The sequence below is a fragment of the Sinocyclocheilus anshuiensis genome, unplaced genomic scaffold, assembly GCF_001515605.1.
Source record: "Sinocyclocheilus anshuiensis isolate Anshui unplaced genomic scaffold, SAMN03320099.WGS_v1.1 scaffold352, whole genome shotgun sequence".
In the NCBI taxonomy this organism is placed as follows: Eukaryota; Metazoa; Chordata; class Actinopteri; order Cypriniformes; family Cyprinidae; genus Sinocyclocheilus; species Sinocyclocheilus anshuiensis.
Genome location: NW_015557093.1, coordinates 468,266 through 489,878, shown reverse-complemented (window position 1 = coordinate 489,878; position 21,613 = coordinate 468,266). Strand labels below are relative to the sequence as shown.

The 21,613-nt window shown below is 37.8% G+C and overlaps 2 long non-coding RNA genes across 3 annotated transcripts; one reads left to right on the top strand and one right to left on the bottom strand.

The window, feature by feature from the left end:
* Nucleotides 1-1,345: 1,345 nt before the first annotated feature.
* Nucleotides 1,346-3,135, bottom strand: LOC107677360 (uncharacterized). Of its 2 annotated transcripts, none has more exons than XR_001632826.1 (3): nt 3,050-3,135; nt 2,766-2,800; nt 1,346-1,398 (listed from the first exon to the last, which is right to left on the bottom strand). It is a non-coding gene; the product is annotated as an uncharacterized LOC107677360 (long non-coding RNA). The 2 variants fall into 2 exon arrangements; XR_001632827.1 differs by lacking the exon at nt 3,050-3,135 and adding an exon at nt 2,988-3,024.
* A 1,142-nt stretch (nt 3,136-4,277) lies between these two features.
* LOC107677348 (uncharacterized) lies at nt 4,278-20,532 on the top strand. The gene is made up of 3 exons (XR_001632825.1): nt 4,278-4,589; nt 5,415-5,511; nt 19,507-20,532. It is a non-coding gene; the product is annotated as an uncharacterized LOC107677348 (long non-coding RNA).
* The last annotated feature ends 1,081 nt before the right edge of the window (nt 20,533-21,613 follow it).

The following is a 21,613-nucleotide window of genomic DNA, read 5'->3' as shown; positions in this document are numbered from 1 at the left end:
GAAATCATTACTTCTTCCTTTCGGTGTCTTCCATAAAACTGTTCTTTTTTCCCTACTGATTTTACAATATTATAATACCACCTACCTGTGCTGCTATTTTCCCATCTTTGTTGCCATATTCTTATTATTTCCCTATTAATTACTGATTTTATCTCATTCCTTCCCAGAGGTACCTTAACATCCACCAAGTTTTTCTTTAAAGCTTCTTTTGCTAACTTATCCGCTGTTTCATTCCCTACTATCCCAGTATGTGCCGGTACCCAACAAAAGTATACGATTATACCGTTTTCAGTCTGTACAGTAATGTATATATTTCTACTAGCAGGTCTTCTCTATCAGTTTTTGTCGACAATATACTTTTAAGAGCTGATGAAGAATCTGAGCAAATTACAGTCAGAGTCCTATTTGGCTTAATCTGTTCTACCCACTGCAATCCTATTATTATAGCAGTTAATTCTGTAGAATATACGGACAAATTTGTCACTTAACCTTAAACTTATTTTCATCTTAAATCTTGGAATGTACACTCCTACGCCCAGCAATGTGTGTGTGTGGATGAGTGCAACCTTTATAGTGTCACTGATGGGAAACAGGTGTGGTGTGATAATGAGTTCCTAGGCAGGGGTTATGGGAAATGGAGTCTGGAGAAAACAACGACGAGACCGACTATCGTGACAGCTACATACATAAAGGTTAAAAATCAAATGACTGGCAGCAATGGCTTTACAATCAACTTCAATAAACTACCACATGTTCAATATTGTAAAACAAGTTTTATTTTGGAAACATACTATATAAAACACATGGAAATAATCTTAAACTTTAGTTTGCAGTGTTTGTGCTTGGATGTATTGTTCAAAACCTGTAGAACTGGCAGCAATGGCTTTACAATAAACTTCAATAAACTACTCAAAATTGTAAAACAGCAGTTTTATTTTGAAAACATACTGTATAAAACACATGAAAATAATCTAGTTTCTGTGAAATAAGTTTTACTAATGTATCTTATTACAAGAGATTTGTACATGTGTGGAGTAAAAAATGTGTTGAACAGTTCGAGAATGGAACCTGCAACAGAAAGCATGTCGGTGGTAAAGGGGTATAGGAGCATGTGACCACCTGTCTTGATTTTTGTCGACAGCCAGAGGCAGCACTAAATTTGACAGAGACAGTCGCCTTGAAATTCTTTATGCAGGAAAAACCCTGCCTTGAATGAAATGCATTTAATATTTTAAGTATAAAATGTTTCTTCAAATTCTGATAAAATGTTAGAACCAACAGCCTTGTGCATATTGCGTGGTTGTACTTCGGGTGATCCTTGAAAGTGTCCCAGCTCTAGGTCCTTTTTCTGATGCCGTCCCCTCCTCTCTCTCGCACTTGTGCGCTTTCTGTACTGTCCTGTATAAATAAAAACAAAAACACCAAAAATAAATGCTCATAAAATATCAACTTTGATATTGTGAAATATCTTTTATTGAAAACTGAATGCAAAACAAATCACATACAATATTTTCACTTTACTGTTCAATAACAGTGGGGTTGGAAACAAAGTGCACAACACTATTCATTAAACACCTATTTAATGTATTCAGATGAAAGTTTACTTGCAATATTAACAAATTCTTTACAAGCAGTTTTTCAGATCCCCCAGTTACACTGTTTTAATTAGAATCCTAACTATACAGTGTACTTAGTACAACAAGTAAAATCAAATTAAGTACATTTTTATTAAACTAAGTAAAATCAAAACCTATCAAAAAAGGTCAACGAATCTCTAACTTACCAGAAGTGACAGTGCAATGTAGCAGATGAACAATTCCTTACCAAATTGCCAATAATAAGCTGGATCCTTGATGGTTCTACAAGGGGAAAGCAGAAATGGTTTACTGAAAAGTTCTTAAAAAGCAAGATTTCGTTTTATAACATTCATTTAAACAATCTTAATTCATTTAAATTGTACCGACATTTGCCATTTTATGATATTCAGAAAACACGAACGGAGTATGTTATCTTTGAGACTATTATACGATTAAAAATATAACACACCTAATGTATGGCATTCACATCAGAAAAATGTGAAAAATCTCTCAAATTAACACATAATTTACCAGCAACACACAACAACATCAGATGAGCATCTAACTTTAGCATCTGTGATAAAGCAATAGAAAAATACACAACCACACACACACACACACACACACACACACACACACACACACACACACACACACAGGTACCCTAAAATGTTAGAACCAACAGCCTTGTGCATGTAGCGTGGTTGTGCTTCGGGTGATCCTTGAAAGAGTCCCAGTCCTTTCTGACGCCGTCCCCTCCACTCTCTCACACGTGTGCACTTTCTGTATGGTCCTGTATAAATACAAACAAAAACACCAAAAATAAATCCTCATAAAATATCAACTTTGATACTGTGAAATATCTTTAACTGAATGCAAAACAAATCACATACAATATTTTCACTTTACAGTTCAATAACAGTGGGGTTGGAAACAAATTAATTAAACACTTATTTAATGTATTCAGATGAAAGTTTACAATATTAAATTATTCACAAGCAGTTTTTTCAGAGCCCCCAGTTACACTGTTTTAATCAGAATCCTAACTATACGGTGTATTTAGTAAAACAAGTCAAATCAAATTAAGTACATGTTTATTAAAGTAAGTAAAACCAAAACCCATCACAGAAGGTCAATGAATCTCTACCAGAAGTGACAGTGCAATGTAGCAGATGAACAATTGCTTACCAATTTGCCAATAATAAGCTGGATCCTTGATGACTCTACAAGGGGAAAGAAGAAATGGTTTACTGAAAAGTTCTTAAAAAGCAAGATTTCGTTTTATAACATTCATTTAAACAATCTTAATTCATTTAAATTGTACCGACATTTGCCATTTTATGATATTCAGAAAACACGAACGGAGTATGTTATCTTTGAGACTATTATACGATTAAAAATATAACACACCTAATGTATGGCATTCACATCAGAAAAATGTGAAAAATCTCTCAAATTAACACATAATTTACCAGCAACACACAACAACATCAGATGAGCATCTAACTTTAGCATCTATGATAAAGCAATACAAAAATACACACACACAGGTATTTATCTTCTGCAGGTTACATGTCCTTTACCCATTTGTAAACTCTGGTAACGTTATACTTTACTATTTTTGAAAGGTAATAAAGATAGCGATTTTCTTACCTGAATTTTCCCGTATGTTTGCAGAACCTCGTAGATCACATCTGACCCTTCCTGTGTTCACATTCCAGTTTTTGTTCTCCACTGACATGTCACGACTCAAATTCGCTCGAAATAAACATTTAACAGGCAAATATAAAATAATTCTGGACCGGCCGAGCAATCTCAACGAGCAGCAGCTCCCACTCAGCCGCATCACTCAGAAAGACGATAACGGTCATATTTTCAAATTTAGAAAGGCGCGCACAGTTTCATTGGCCAGTTTCCTGGATGACAGCCAGATTAACCAATCACGATCAAAGAAATAAGGTAAAACAACCAATAGGGAATTGTTTCGGCGTGGTAACGCAGCGAAATGTATTTAGTTTTATTGTTGCTAATGATGATAATATTTTAACATATACCTAGATTTTAGAATAGGTTTCATTATCAAAATATTGTAAAATGCTAATAAAATCATAATATTGAGCTTAATAATAATTTAAAAATTAGAAATGATTTTGTATGCCGTTGAAGACATGTGATTCAACGTACAGATCTTGTAAAAAAAAAATCAACGTTGATTTGTTTTTGTTAACCTTTTTCAACCATTTAGCACTGAACATTATTTCAACGTTATTTCAACGTTGAAGCAAGAACTGACCTTATTTCAACCATATTTCAACATTGAAGGTCTGTCATGTGCCGGCTGCGAATGAATGGCGACTGTAAAAAAAAAACAAAAGCCGAATCCCAGACATTTTGGGCGATTTAGAAATCCCGGCCGGACGCATTTTTTATGTCCGGGGAAAAGAGGACGTATGGTCACCCTACGATAGTGTAACAATGAACGAAGCACAGCTCTCACAGAAGTCATTTTCAAACTATGCAGCTTTCTGTTGGTCATCAGTGAATTTGTGTAACAAACTATATATCATCTGCGAAATTTTAATGAATAACATTAAGTGTAACCACACCTTATCACGCTTATAGGGACGTCACAGCAAGTTGAATAGCATTTCTAACCAGCATGCACCTGGCAGTGATCAGTAATCACGTAGTTTACTAATCTCAAACAAGCCCATTTTCAGGTCCATCTCATGTGCAATGACTGCCATGAGCACAGCAGGCCAAACTCCACTCCGAGAGCCCATTCTCGGATCAACGACATTCTCGGGGTCACACAGAGCAGGAAAACCAGAGACTGAGAAGTTTACGGATGATTTGAGTGAAGAGACAAACAAAAGGACATAGAGAGAGCAAGAGAGAAGGAGAAAGATCATTAGAGCTTCTGGAAACGGTTCAAGTCATTCTCATGTACGAGAGGTATCCAGAGGGACTGTTGTGTGGGCCTTGGCAACAGCGGTTCCCCCGGATCTGCAGGTGGGTTTTACTTCAGTCTCTATCAGTCTCCATGGGTAACACACTCAAAAACCATATTGTTTTCTCGTCTTTTCAAGGGTGCGTTGTGGAAAAAGTTTCAAATTCGAAGGCCGCTTCATTCATGATTTATGTCACATTTGATGCTAGTTTAATATCAAATACAAATACATCTTGCACTAGTACAGTGTAAAACCCTCTCCAGACGAAAAGGAAATATGGAGCAGGGGTTGGTAGGGGTCACAGGTCTGGGGAATTGAGGGCCTGCGGCCTAGTTGACAGGGGAAAATATTTTGTAATCTCCAGGGTGCAGCTCGTTCAAATTCAGCACTGGTTTTGCTTTACTCCCAGGACAAGAATTTGGCTTCGATTTCAATAGCTTTTCCAGATGTTCATTTTGCTATTTTTTTTTACTCTTTTCCCCTTTTTTTTCAGTGCAGTCCATTTTGAATTTTTGAATACCACAATTAACATTCATAAATCACGTCAGGGACACTTCCCCTTCAATCACAGGGGAATGTTATGGGAAGGTACGATAACTCACAGCAAAGTGAAGGCTTATGAAAAATCTTATGAAAAAGTGCCTTGATTTGGCCAAACAATACATTACAGATAGGAATAATTATTGATTGGTTAACTTGGGAAGACAAACCCATGTTAATCATCCAAAAACACCCCATCTGAACTCAAAACAAATACAAACCACAGAAACACCTCAACGTCAACATGAAAAAGTTGCTTTCTGATTAAAACTCATAAGGAAGGAAATTAAACAGTACATTGATATATATTCAATGCACTTTGTTTCAATATTTGTCTCAACACAAGTGCTGTCACACATGGATGGAGGCAGAAGAACAAGAGGGGAACATGATACCTCGGGGAGTGCGGCACACGACCCTGAGATGACCCTGACATAACCGTGGTGAGTGAGAGACAGAACACAGAGTCTCAGAACACACTTACAGGTCAGCCGCTAACACAGCTTAAACAATCATTCAACCCCACGGCTTTCTCTGCGACTTCTCTCTCTCGCTCTGCCTCCCTGTGTTTTCCTCCATTTCTTTTTTGCTGCTGTCTTCTGGGGCTCCATGTTGTCAGCACCAGCAGTTTCTACCAGGTAATTGATGGGTGTAGAAAAATACGTTCTAATTTCACCCCATCAGCTCCTCCATGTTTCTGTTGACAATAACTCATATGCATGCTACATTCATACTCACAACAATTAGACATCCATCTTGTCCTTTCTTTCTTTCTTTCTTATTTTTTTTATTCTACTTGTGTGAAAAAGGCAACATTGTAAAATAGAGACAAAAATTAAGTACTTTTTAGAAGTACTGATCATTTTTAATATTGTTTTAGTGCTCTCAAAATGGCATTGCTCTTTCAGTGTTCTGGATATTTAATGCAGTTGCTTTACTCAAGTATAAAAAAAAATGGAACTTTAAAATGTGGATTTTATACCTCAGATGTTTTGGTCTTCAAAGATGATGAGAAAAAGATGAGTTCATGTTGAAATTTGACCGCAGACTTCGGCATATCGGCAATTTTGCACACAGTTTTAGACATTGCTGAGATATCTTTGTGAAACTCTAGAGGAAACATCTGTGAGATTACTAGGGTCTTTTTCTGAAAGGGAAACATTTTGTGGATGACAATGGTGGATTTTTGCAGAAACTATGTTTACCACTGTAAATTTTCATATCCCTTTTAAGGGTGGATAAACAAGCACAAACAGTGATGATGTTCCTGATGACATTTTAGATTTTCTTGATCGTCTGTGAAGACCTAGACATAAAACTAAGGAACCTCCCGAATCCCTCGCGCTGAGAATTGACAACAATCCTTTCAGCCAAACTCACAACAGATTAAATAATGCATGACAGACGCTGTATTCATGCTCTCTCTCAGCTCTATCACTCTGACCTGTCGGATTGTCTCAGGACACTTACCAGAGGCTGAAAGAGAGCCAACACTCTTTATGTAGTCAGTTTGGAGTGAATTACATGCAGAATGGCAAAGAGGTGATTATTTTTTAGCTGTTGGCCTTCGAGGTGAGCAGGGAGAACTTGCTGATAGCCAAACAACTTCATCTGCTTACATGATTATAATTGCTGCATGTGGGACCGCGAACGGTGATGCAGACTCCCCCTCCTCTGCAATGCCCTGGGTAATACACACCGCTGGCAAATGATTGGAGAGAGAGAGAGCAAAATGTTATCATTAACGGCTCATGTTGCATGTAAAGACAGGAAATATTAAAATAAATAAAAAGTAGAATGCATAATCTACATAGAGATTTTAATCAAAATAATTAGCCTGGCCACTACAGGGACCTGTTTTGACCTTTGTGTATTAGAGCGATTAAAACCTCACCTGTGTGCTGAATCTGAACCAATACGCCTGCAGATACAAGTCGAGGGAATAAAATACCACTATGGCTTTTGTGCAACAGTGATTGCTTTTGACAGAAAGACATGGCTAGCATATCAGAGCGGTGCACACTTAGTTATAGCTAATCTGTAAATGACTGCCATTTAAACTCAAGCGTTGTACTATGGGCATTGTGTTAATGCTGCTGTCTGCAAGTGTATAAGTGTGTGTTTTTCTCACAAGCAATACATATGTACATAAATTCTGTCTTTGTCAGTATCACTGACACTTGTGTATGCCAAGAGGGATTTGCTCCTCAAAGTGCTTTATAACATTACACATCTGTTTAATCAGCAGCTACTTCATGGCTAATACAGTTAAACCTGCTGTGAGATTCATTTAACTTTAACACTAAAGAATAGTTAAGCCAAAAATGAAAATTTTAACCTGACTTTTTCCTATGCTGATTGATGATGTTTGGTCCCTTTTTTGATATTTGGGTTTAAAACGAGAGCAAACAACTTTTATAAATCAAACTTTTTCCGATAATGTTTTTTGTTTTTATATGCTTATATTTTTCACTTTTATCTGCCATTATACTGTTGATTTTGAATTTAACTGTTAGATTAAAATTGCAAACATTTAAAGGAACAGTTCCAAACATATAAGCATCATTATTTGTTCCACGGAACACAAAAGGAGAATTTTTTAAAAATGTGAATGGGATTTAAATTTTTTAGACTGACCTAAATTTGAAGTCATTTCCTTACATTAAAGTATTATAGGACATTAGAAGTCTTGAAATATTCTAATAAAAGTCTAATATTCTATAAAAGTCTTACGGACTAGTTTATGGTGCTTCGCCTGTTGATTTTCATCTGTCTTAAAGGGGTCATATGATGCTGCTAAAAAGAACGTCTCTAGGTTACGTTGAGAGCGTCGCCCCGACCCCCGATCTTTCTGTGGAGGGGTGCGGGTTGCAACGCTCTGTTCTTGAGACTGGAGATATGAGGAGCTTGACGGTTTGGGCTGCTCCCGCTCAGCAGCCCCCCTAAGCAGGTCAGCCTGGTATGGAAAAATGGAAGGCCCCATTGTGAAGGCTGTGATCTGGATTTCAGAAAACGCTCGTCTAATTACTTTTAGGACGAACGTCCTGTCTCTCGGCTGGCCAAACGATATTTTATTTTGTCTACTGCCCGAATCACACCTCATACGCGAGGGACTGTGGTGGCGAGTCCACAGTCTCCTCTGTCAACCGAGAACCGTTTCTTTCGGACACGTCCGATTTGAGAACCGATGAGCTGATGATACTGCGCATGCGTGATTCAGTGTGAAGCTACCGAACAGTAGCGAACAGTAACTACTATGACTGACACACACAGCACGTATGAAGCGAACTGGTTCTTTTGGACAACTGATTCTGTGCTAATGCTATGAGCGCGGGTAAACCGAAGACTTGAATGAAGGGCAATCTGGCGAAACGTACGTTTATTTAATAACAAATAAATCGCAATGGATTATGTATAGTAAGTGGATTATGGTTTCTGCGCTGATGACAACTAATTTATTTACTTTATATCTTCAAGACTTAAATCCTCGTATGCACATCACTGCCTGTTACTGTATTTGGGTGCTTAGCTGCAAAACTTAATTGTAAACTTTTCAGATCATGATTATGATGTTTTAACTGACTGAAGTTATGATTACTGACTTTATATATTTGAATGTGTATTTTCATCCAGGCCTGGGACGATAGACTTGATATAATTACGTCATCGCGAATGACGTCATTACATTAGGGCATAAAAGAACCGATGAACCGGTTTTTTTAACCGGTTCATTGAAACGAACTGTCCGAAAGAACCGGTTCGCGGAAAAGAACCGGACTTCCCATCACTACAGCATTCCTGTTAGGAACAATATTAGGGTGAGCAAATAATGACAGAATTAGAATTTTTTAATTTTGAAGTACTCCTTTAAATGACTAACTGCAATTTGAAAATTGTCCAAACCTAATACTAAATCAGCAAATAAAGCTAAAGAAATAGATCAAGTGTGGGGTTGTGAAAAGTTCTATGGTTTTACTCCTAAACTGTGAGCAGATATCAAAAAAGAGATTTTCAAACAGACCATCGATCAATGTGTAGGAAAAAGTCATGATCCTTCTGGTGGGAAGAAATGAACCACCCAAAAGCACCAAGAAAACAGTTACTCACTGAGAGTACTTCAACATACACAATTGTGCTTAAGAAAATCATTTCACCACAAGTTTATTCAATTATTTGTCATTATATTAATTAGGAATGTGTGAAACAGCAAGGGAGTTGTGGTAGCCTGTATTGTTTAAAGGAATAGTTCACCCAAAAATGATTCCGTCATCATTTATTCAACCCTCATGTTGTTCCAAACCCATATAACTTTCTTTCTTCTATGTCAGAACTATCTCTGAATTGTTATTTCTAAGGCTGTGGGTTCAACCTCAAGCACTGGTGACCTTAAAGTTGTGCCTCTGTGTTTAATGACTAGTTGCTCCAGGACACAATCCTCAACAAGGGAGATGTACTGACCTAATGGTAAAGGACTTGGATTACAGCCACAAAGACTGCAAGTTCAATCCCAAGTACGGTTGGCCCAGATATTGCTTTAGAAAGAGTCATTTAACCATTGGTCGCTCCAGGGCAATGTCCCTTCAAAAAAAAAAAAAAGAGCTGTCGTAATTTAATTGTTAAGGATCTAGGCTGACACCACAAAAGTTTCATTGTCAATCCCAGGTAAGGATGACCTAGAAACTTCAAGTTATGAGGCTAAATTTAACATTTTCCTCCATCACTATTTTGAGCTGACATCATTATAGTCATCATTATAGTGCAGGCGAGCGTGTGTGCTGATACAATGGGTTACCTGATCTGGGTGTGGGAAAAAATGGCATCTTAATCTTAGATCCCAAAGCACTTAAAGGGGTCACACACACAAGAAATCTAAACATAATACATAAAATAATTAATAATAATAATTAAATAAATATATATTAAAATGACAAAAACACTTAAAATATAAAATATTTGACCTCTCTTTGACCTGGTGTGGGTTTGCTGACAAGTCCAATATAGTTTTTATCTACACATTAGTCAAGAACAGTCTCTTTGCAAAACCTGAATAATATTGTAAAAGGTTCACAAAACAATCAATGCTGAAATGTGCAGCTGAATCCATCAAGGTCGGATTAAAATGATATGGGATCTAGCTAAAAATAAACTTCAGCCACTCAATGTTAGGATTCTTCAAGAACAGCACAACTATAATCATTTCTTGTGTTGTTTAGGATTAATAGTATCCTGCTTGTCATTTCACTGTAAAGGGATTAGACAGTTTATTAACACTGAATAGTTACTGCTGACACATTAATGTGTTCATCATTCTGACATCAGACAGTTGTGGAATTATAAAATAAACCCAAAAACTAAACCAGCAGCAAATACCATTTGATTTGTTCTAACTTCTTGACTGGTCGCTTGCGAGTTTGAATCTTGTCTGTGTTTGCATTTAAATTAGTAGTTAACACTTTAGTATAGGGACCAATTCTCACGATTAAGTTGCTTATTAGCATGCCTATTACCGTTTTTATTTCAACTGCTTACACACAAAATCTAGTCACACAATTTCTGAAACCTGACACTCAAACACCAGAACCACACACCAAATCAGCAAAACCATACTCTAATTCTCGGCCTTTGACTCGGCAAAACACAACACACAATTCTCTATGTGACACACAAAAATCTAATAGATAAATTCTAATTAAAAAAATCTAATAAATTAACAGGAATTAATATTATGGCAAAGGTGTTTGCAAATGTTTGCTTTTGAGATGTGTTTGTGATATTTTGAATGCAGTGCTTCATTTTGCAAGAGATGTGAGGCATTTAGCATTTTGTGTGTGCAATTCTTGGATTTGTGTGTAAAGTTTTGAAAAAAAGAGGCAAAGTTTTGAAACTGTGTGCATGCAGTTGAAAAAATTTGTAATAACATATTGGCTGTTTATTAGTACTTATACAGCACATATTCTACATCCCTAATCCTACCCAATACCTAAACGTAACAACTAACTTACTAACTATTAATGAGCAGCAAATGAATAGTTTATTGAGGGCAAAAGTCATAGTTAATGGTTTGTTAATAGCAAGAACTGGACCTTAAGATCAAGTGTGACCAATGAGGATCTCTATTTGAAATCTTTTAGCTTTATATTTTCTTTTTTTTTGTTCATTTGTCCACTCCATAAGTGCTGTGAGTTTGGCTTTAGTGTTTATCAAGTATTTTTGTCTTTTCCATAAATCTTGTTTGTTTTGTACAGTTGCACAATGGCGCCATAGAAGCAGTAAAGAACAAGCCATTTTTACAGGTACTATTTAAGTTAATATATCTACTAGAAAAGGTATTGTCAGAACACTGATTCACTAAAAGCTTTTTCAAGATGGAAGGAGCACAAGTGTCCCATCCTCTCCTCCCTAATCACCATGTGGGCTTTGATTAGCTGTGGCAGAGGAATCATGGGTGGCATTTTCCAGCCCTGTTGGGTGTCTCAGTAAAATGATTTACCGCTCTTTCAGCTTCTTCCTTCTTCTTTTTTTCTTTTTCCTCCTCTCATTCCAAGTGGTTTTGATCTATTTTTAGCTGCTGCCTGCCAGTCGTTTATCACAGGAAGAATGGCTAGGAAAGTAATCTGGCATTAGCGACCAGTGACTAATACCTCAGGATTAAAACAGAGAGCCCCCACTAAAAAAAAAAAAAAAAAAAAAAAAAAAAAAAAAAAAAAAAAAAAAGATAATCTTGGTAACGCACACAGATGGAAGGCAGATAAGTATAACTGGGAGAGTGTACAGGTTGCTGTATTGTAAAACTCCAAAGAGAAAGGAAAACTTGAAATCGCATCATATGACCCCTTTAACCATAACAACTGGGTTTACAATGAATACACTGAGAGCCAAAATATACTAAAAGCCTCATATGAGATGGCACATAAAGGCCTGTTCACACAAAGTCCAAAAAGTATGCACAAAAACAATGCATCTCTTATATGTATTCAGACTGAAATATCATATTGTGATGATCTATTGTTTATTTTTATTATTCTGATTACATTTTTAAAAGTTCAGAAGCAAAAACAAGTCATTCAAGTATTTTAAAAATATATATTTTCCATGAAACAGTGTAAATAATGTTGATGCAAATACTTTATACTTTTATATGGTTCAGTGGAATCTGTCTTGGTGTAAATAGAATATTGACTGAGCAGCACAACATCCAGTCTCCGTTTCTATAATCAGACATGAGGATATATGAAATACAGTAATACTTTCCTCAATCTCAAATCTGCACAAAAACTCTCAGCCACAGGCCACTGGTCAAACTCCCATTCAGTCGTATTCCTTCTGCTCTGAGAGTGTGCTGTCTGCGTGTGTGTTTACCTTCCCCACAGCATCCAGTAAGTATTATCACAGCCAAACCAGAGAAACAAGAGGTGAATGAATGGAGCAACTGAACAGGGCACATTTGGACTGAAATGAAAGAGAAATAAAAAACAAAAGCATGTTCATCACTTATCATGGTTTTACCATGGTAGTTACTATATGGTACTTTGTTGAGAATGTATTAAAGGGTTAGTTCACCCAAAAATTAAAATTAGGCTGTGTTTTACTCACCCCCGAGGCATCCTAGGTGTATATGACTTTCTTCTGTCAGACGAATCCATTCGGAGTTATATTAAAAAATTGTCCTGGCTATTCCAAGCTCTATCATTGCAGTCAGCGGGTGTTGCAGTGCTTCAGTCCAAAAGAAGTGAAATAAAAAGCACCCTTCCATAAAAAAAAGTGCGCTCAGAAGTGATGCACGCGGAAGCGCAGGGGAGAGCTCAAAACAAAACAACGGTCACTAATTAGAAGTACAAATACATTGACCGTTCGGCCAACTTTCGGCAATCTGACCAGCTTTTCGTGTGCTACGGTGGTTGTGCGAAGGGCCGGGCCGTGTCAAAACAGAGACTTTCCCACTGGATTGTGAACGCTATCACAGCTGCTTATACGAGCCAAAGTTTGGAATGCCCCTTTTCACATTAGGGCCCACTCAACAAGAGCTATCGCCTCCTCCTGGGCGTGGTCGAGAGGTATGTCTATTCAAGATATATGCTTTGCAGCCGGCTGGTCTTCCCAGAATACCTTCGCCAGGTTTTACAAGCTGGACGTTCAGTCCTTAGCCTCCCGAGTGCTGTCGGTTAGTGACTGATTCACGTTTATGCTACCTCTATTCGTGTGTTGCTGCCTCGATTATCATGTTATGTGTTATGCTGTTTAACACCGTTATCTCTGTGCAGCCCCTGACAGTAATGTTGTTGCTTCTGCCCTGTTCTCAGCGCAGCCAACGTTATTAATGACCAGATATGCAAATTTCGTATGCCTGGGCATTAGACGCTCATTGGCTTATCTCCACCTATCAGCTGCGAGCCCGCCTAACAAGCGTCGCTATTGGTTGGGAATTGTGTGTGTTCTATCTTCGCTGAGTGTGTAACTTGTACAGGCTGCTCGTAGCCTCTCTCACGGCGGGATTGAATATCGTTCCCATAACGGAGAAATATCTCCGTGATGTCTCGTGAAAGCTCGAGAGGGAACGCTCCGGTTACTATCGTAACCTCGGTTCCCTGAGAGCGGGAACGAGACATCACGGTGGTCGCCGTGTTCGCTGCTCGATCAGCTAAGCTGCGTTCAGTATCAGATTCTGACGTAATTGTCGCGTGCACCGCATTTTATACTGCCGCTCGAGCTCGTCAGTATTTGCATGCGATTTGCATACTTCGCGTCAATTGGCCAGTCATTTGGACTGGCGGGAGCCAATAGGACTTCAGGAAAGGTTGGAAGGGAAGTAGTTCCCATAACGGAGAAATATCTCCGTGATGTCTCGTTCCCGCTCTCAGGGAACCGAGGTTACGATAGTAACCGGAGCGTTTTCACGAGATTCACCGGCGCATGCGCAAAGCCGACCTCATACGTCATCAGCCCGGAACTGCTTCCGTGTACAACTGTTGGCGCAAGCTAGATTAAAGTGATTATTACGTTTTGAATATGGATATTTTTCTAACAAAAAAGCAACGATTCGCTACGGGAGGCCTTTGTTCACCCCCCGGAGCCGTGTGAGATGTGAGATGGTGGAATTGTTACGGCGCGGGACGCGCCTTCCGGGAGGGGGGAGTAATGTCAGACTCTCCCCCACGTGCTCCAGGTTATGTCCATGCCCATATTTGGTCCTTCCTGTTTCCTGTTCCTATTATGTTTATTGATCCCAGGTGTTTCTCGTCTTCCCCTTGTCATGTCTTGTGTATTTAAGGTGTTTCCTGTTTTGAGTTCTCTGTCTGGTTTTGAACGTTGATCCCCGTGTCCTACGTGTGATTCCTGTGATGTCAATAAAGACTGTTAATCTTGATTCTCCTGCGTTCTCCTCATTCCTCGCTCCTTGTTCCTCGCTCCTCACCGTAGGCACACCGTGACAGTAATACTTTTCCAAGTAAAAATGGATATGCAATGAGACACAATATAGGGACTTCATTTATCAGTTGGAAATTGATTGAATCATGAAAAGTGGTTTCCATGTTTTATCATTTTTCATGGATTTATTTGTTTAATCGGGATTTTTTTTAATCACAGGCGGTTAAAGGTCCCATATTGTACACCTTTCTGGAGTTTTGTTTTAGGTTTTGATGTCCTTAAGAATATATATAAATATATATTCTTAAGGACATCAAAAGATTCATCAAATTTGCGGTATAAGTACCAAAAACCATCTCAATATATTTTTTACAGCTTACACGTTAGATGTGATCCACCTCATAGTAACAATCCTGTCAGATCGTCGATCCTTTGAGTGAGAGTGTAACGTTACAGGTCGGCCGATCTGGTTTCATGGTTAAAGTTAACCTTTTCGACATGCTTCCGTGTTGTCGTTGCTCAGCAAAAGCATGGACGCGATGTTGCCTGGGGGTTTGGCAAAAGGAGAGTGGGACTGTGGGCGGTGCTCGGGGTGGTGACTGAAGGCAGTGACTGTGTAGGCCTAGTTCTGACGTCAACTTTTTACGGAAGTCACAAAGGTTCTGAAAAATAGCTAGAAATTTAAGCAGGGTGTGTTAAATTTACTGTTCTGACGTCAACTTTTTACGGAAGTCACAAAGGTTCTGAAAAATAGCTAGAACTTTAAGCAGGCTGTGTGAATTTTACTGTGGACTGACTGTTTTGAGACTTATATGGTAGTTAAATAGCCCCTAGATCTCAGTAATCGTGAAAAAAGCCAATATGATTGACAATATGGGACCTTTAAGGAAGATTAGGGTAAAAAAAATATTGTGACGTCAACCAAAAAGGTTTTAATGAAAGATTTTTTTTTTTTTGTCTTTGCACTTACTGTAGGAATCATTCTCAACATTGGGCCAGAAATATGTATTATTGTACTGAAAATTTATCTGATTTCATGCTGACTTTAAGCTAAAATTATCTATAACAATGCTGCAGTTTATTTTCTTCACAGTATAGACTTTCTTACACATAAACCACCACAACAAATACCACATTTACTATGCAAGAACGTCATTTTTGGGCTTACCACTTTTAATTATCATCTTTACATCTTAAATTATCCCGAACTCCTACTTTCTATGTTTGTTCATACTCATAGATTTTTCTCTTTGTGAAGTCCCATGCTTTCCCATGTGGGTAGTTGCTGCGCTAGTCCTGGAATGCTACATTGACATACTGTACACTTAGCCGTCTAGCCGAGCTTTACATTCACACTCAACTGAACGTGTGCGAAGGAAACATTAGGGACTATTTAAAAAGCACTTTGAGGAGCAAATCCCTCTTGGCAACATAAAGTTCAATTAAGCAAACAACCTCTGCTCGTTAACCCTGCCCCACGCCTCACAATAGATCAATAAGGTCATAAAATGTGTGCTAAAAACTAGCATGCGGTGCAGCGCCTCTCCTGTAGTTCCTGTATTGTTAGACCTAAAAATAACGAATTAAAGTGCGAAAGAGAGGAAGAAAGTGAAGCCCTGAACCTGCGAGATGATGATGGCACCTCTTTAGTCCTCCTGGTGCCTTTACTTTTAATGTGAGCATTAGTGCATGGCGTCTCTCTGGACCGCTGCACTTCTCTAGCTTAATTATTAAGAGTGCCGTCTAATGAACTGCAGGATTACTGAGGTGATAATCGCTGTCTTGGTAGGTGCATTAAGTCTTGTTCTATGTCATTGTGCTCTGAGGACAAGAAGAGAGAATGGCAAATGGAGGAGGGGTAGAAAAGAGAAGAAAAGTGAAAGAAAAGCATATAAGAGAGACAAAGAAATAAAAGAAAAAGACTATCCGCTCTCTGCTGCATCTTCTGGGACACGACACCGTGCGGCTCACGCTCCCAGTGTGAAGGCTGTAACCTGTTAATATGGGCGCCGAAATTAACATGCGATGCTCACGCCCCACTCACGGAGCATGTGTTAAACAGGCCTAACTTGCTAAAATTTGTCTGAAGTTTAAGTTACTCAATATTAACTTCTTGTTTATAGAACTCTTGTATAAAAGCAAAGCAGGGCCCTTGGGCTCATGCCTATGGCAGAATCAAAGACATGTTCAGCACAGCAGCTGTAAAAAGGATAGTTATTTATTATTTAATTTATTTTTATCTATCTATTAATTTAATTTAATTTAATTTAATTTAATTTAATTTAATTTTTTGAATGCCATGTCAGCAGCAAGGCTATCTTAATTGCAAGAGCAAAGTAAATAACCGTCATACAATTAAAAAGACATTTAAGACAAAAATTCTAAAATACATTAAATATATCAGTTAAACATCGTTGTCTATTAACATTAAAAAAGTGCAGTCCAGTAAAACTAGTTTGACAGGTGTAGGAGATTACTCTAAATCCTTAATAGATGAGCCATGTTCAAATCCAACATAAATATATTCCTTGGTGGAAGAATTGGTAAACACTTTACAATAAGGATCAAGATCAATTCAATGCATTAAAACAATTTTTACAGCATTTATTAATTTTAGGTCATTAAAAAATTTATTATTGTTCATTATTAATTCAAGTTTGTTATTCATTAAATGTTATGTTAATTTTCTTAGCTTGAAATGTTAAAAATGTATATACAGAATTTATCATCTAGAATAAAAAATGCTGTAAAAGTATTGTTTATCCTTTATTTCATGTTACCATATAGAGCCTAAAAAGTTTTACTAGTATGTTTATTCCAATTTATAATAAAAAATATTATTATTACTATTTTAGTATAAAATATTTTTAATTATTAATATATATCACCTTGCAAGTTTTATAAGAGCAATAACCATCATGCTGTATTTGTGTACAAATACACAATAAGGCATTTTAAAAGAACACTTGATTCTAAACAAACGTCTTGAAAACTGATTATCTGCCAAATCTTGTTGTAATGTTGGACAGATGTCTTACACAAGACCATACACACTAAATGTAGGCCTAACATCTTCCAGCTCTAAATGCATATATCGAAAACATGTTTTGTTGACATACGTGGGTATCACCGACCACAATATTTTATACACCTTCTGTTAACACCAGGTATTGTGCATGAGAGCACTTGAAAATACACGTATGTGACCCAGTTCTGTCCACAGACTTTCACATTTGCCGTTAATCTATGTAGTGTGTAAAGGCCAGTGTTTGCCGTGTGTTTTACACACCGTGTGCCCTGTCAGAAAAAGGGGCCCCTCTGCGTGGGCTTGACATTTCAGCAGCCTGCCGTTGGCCCCTCCTGCGATCTTTGCACACACATGCGCTCAGAACTTCCCACGATGCCTCTCTTCGTTCCCACCCACCAGGGACGTGCTCCGGTCTCATTTACCCATGAACCCCGGCGTTCCTTCCCCCATCCCGCCACGTCTTGCCACGGACGATTGTATTTTTGATGTCCAGAGGGGCAGTGCTCCGATTTATCATCTTTTAATGTGACATCTCACATTTATCACTCGGGTGTTAGAACACGCAACAGCCATCGAAAATGAGCTTCATTAGCTGGATATTGTGGCTGTAAGTACACCGGTTAATTAAATTCAAACAGACTCCGCCAACCAGAGAGGCAATTATATTATATGCACACAACATGATGAAGTATTCCTTGCTCTGTTAAAGAGGCAGCGCAGCATGCAAATATTTGTGTGTCGCTGACCCCTCTAGCGGTCTGACGGAGACGGCCCGGGCATCGCGCTCTGTTTGATTGTGTTAATTTGGCTTTTTGAATAATATATCAGGCCTATATCACTTGTGCAATTAAGTACCGCCCGAGTCCTGATGATTACAGCCTGTGACGAGAACACCTTACTGTGCATTGATTTTTTTTTTTAATCTCATTGTTTAATCTCATCTTCAAGGCACTTTTGGGGATAGTAAGTGGAATTATAGCTATTCACTTTGAGGTAATAAATTGTTAACCTGCTAAATTCCTGCCCGTTGTAAAGTCAGATTGTCCCTATAGGTCACATTCTGAAATCTATCTCAGTAATGTTAGCTACGATCAGAATTGTGCACCATTCAGAATTCAACTGATATTGTCTTCTAAATTTGAATTGAATTTGAATTGTGCTTGCAAACGGGATGCAAAATTGCAATTCATATTTGAATGTAAGAAAGTAAAAATTACAGTAACACTTTATTTTAGGGTATCTTAAGTAGTTGCTTATTAGCCTGCATATTACTAGAATATTAGCCATTTATTAGTACTAATTAAGCACATATTAATGCCTTATTCTACATGACCTTATTCTACATCCCTAATCCTACCAATACCTAAACTTAACAACTACCTTACTAACTATTAATAAGAAGCACATTAGGAATTAATTAATTAAATTCAAACAGACTCCGTCAACCAGAGAGGCAATTATATTATATGCACACAACATGATGAAGTATTCCTTGCTCTGTTAAAGAGGCAGCGCAGCATGCAAATATTTGTGTGGGAAAAGTCATAGTTAATAGTGAATAAGTGTTCCCTATTCTAAAGTGTTACCGAAATTACAATAAATGGAAGGTAAAATAAGTTTGTTGAGACCAAATTTTAAAAGCAGATAGATAGATAGATAGATAGTCATTCAGTCTATCTAGATAGACAAAAGGATGTATACAGTATGTTTGTATTTAGTTAATATATTTCATCCTATTTGAAAATAATAATTGTGTTCATAATTTCCTAGAATGCGTTACCTGTTCAAATAACAGATTTCAGTAAATTCCACTTCCTTTCATTCTAATTGAACTTCATGTATGGTAGCAAATTTAATTCAAATTCACACTCACAAAATGAATTCTTCAATAATGAATTTGGCATAACCCTTGTTTAAATAGTGTGAACGAAAGTGTGACGAGCTCATAAAGGACTGAAATAAAGAGTCCCTCACAGAATCAACAGTCACATAAAAAAGTAGAGCAAATAAGAGCTCCTCTCTGCTTTCTTTTCTCCTCATACAGCAGTTTTGACAGGCGCTTAATGGCTTTTCCACAGCGGAGGGCCCCAGGAATGTGCAGGCTGGGCTCCGGGTAAAGGAGCGGCGCAGGACCGGGATGGCCACAGATGTCATGCCGCAGCCTCTCTGTCTCTTTTTCCACTCCATTGAGCTTGTTACAGCCGCTCTCCAAACGCACCCTGCCTCCACATCCTCTTCTGAACACGGCCCTCTCCGCATGAGCCGGGAGCATGGGAGGCCGCTGGAAATGGGTTGTGAAAAAGGGCTCCCAGGGCTCACGTGAAGAGTGAAGGGAAAGAAAGAGAGGAGAGAACGACCCAGCACACCTGCAGGACGACCGGGCGCTTCACTGTGCTCAGGCCCATCCAGTGGATCGGTGGTCATCTTGTCATGACTTTTGCCCTCGCCCCCTTCGGGCCGCCCACCTGTCTCCCATCATGCCCTCCGTACGTCTCTGCCGGGCACCTCCCAAAATCAGCAGTACCTCTTGGGCACAGCCTCCCATTAAAGACATCTGTGCATAGGCGATGAGCAGATAAATCATTTTTGCAGAACAATTTTGATAAATGAGCTGTTCGCTTTGGAGTGTCTGTGCTTCTGCGCTCCTTTACCCCAGTGGTCCACGGTCTCTGTTTCCAACATGCTGCAGGCTTATTTTAAACCCATGTATACACACACACACACACATACACACATGCCAAAACCACCTCCTGCCAACAGCAAAGGTAGAGGAAGTTGGAAAGAGCTTTAAATAAGGAAATGTTTTGAGGCAAGTATTGCATTATTTGGCAAGTAATACTTCCAGTTAACATTAACAACCTAATTTAGACATAAATTAACACATTGGGGAGACTGGCTAGTTGCCACACTAGGAATTGGTCACCAGGGCTATATCTCAACTGTAAGGAGTCAAAAGTCTACACAACTGTGTGTTTTCTTTAACAGTGATATGTTGGCTTTACCCGTTTATTACAATATCATCTTATTTTTTAATGGGTAAACAAGGAACATGGTGATACCACTTTGGGATCCATTAACCCTGTCAAATATATAACAAAGATAGATTTTAACCAAAAAAATTCCAAAAGAAAATCAGGTTGGAGGTTGTTTTATATGTTGCAATTTTAACATAATTTCTAATTACAATTTCTGCAATCCAAAACTTTTTAATTGTTTTAAATTTTGCTGAATGTACAGAACATATATAATTAGACTTTGAAAAAAATTAACTGAAGCATAAAGACTGACAACTATCCCCAAGCTACCCTATGTAGAAAGAAATTTGTGAATTGTAAGAAACAGTGTAATGATGAAATAACAAAAATACATGAAATATGATACAAAAATATTTTAATATTCTGTGTATGAATGCATTACACATTCATATTATTTTCATCTCAAAGGGATTGTAATAAAAGTATAATATTAGAGGAACTCATCTAATATTTCAAATGTTGTGAATGTTTTATTTAGCGTACATTTGTACCAGTGTCAGAAATGAACTTTTTTCTTAACAGGCTGGAAATGATTTTCAGGGTTATTTTATGCGGTTATGAGTGCAGATCTTTTCTAACATGTAACACACAGTATGTATCCACTTCTGTTAAATCAACTTTATTTTAATTATTTATTTTGCAATTACCCCTGTAAAGCATGCTGGCAACTAAAAATCCATTGCCCATTTTCAATTAATGCTACAAAAATGATTTAGGTAGTTTCAACTAAAGTAAACGTTAATTTTACATATTTAAGTAGACTGGACACAATTAAATTGAACAGTAAAATTGAAGTAATTGAAGTAAAATGTTCAGCAATTTGGCTGCTTTAATTCATTTTAATTAAGTAAATTTAACAAGCATCAAAATAATTTTTACAGTGTATATCCAGCAAATAGGTAATGCGCACATGACAGACTTCATCAGAGACAGCAGAGTGGCCATAAAGAGCTCACGTCACTGAGACACACCCACACATATGGACCTACACCTGCACACACACACATCATCATCATCATCATCATCATCACAAACACTCATTTACTTCTTTAAGGTACTTATCTCGCTACCTTGCTAACATTTTCAACTCAAATCCAGAGGTAAACCATAATCATT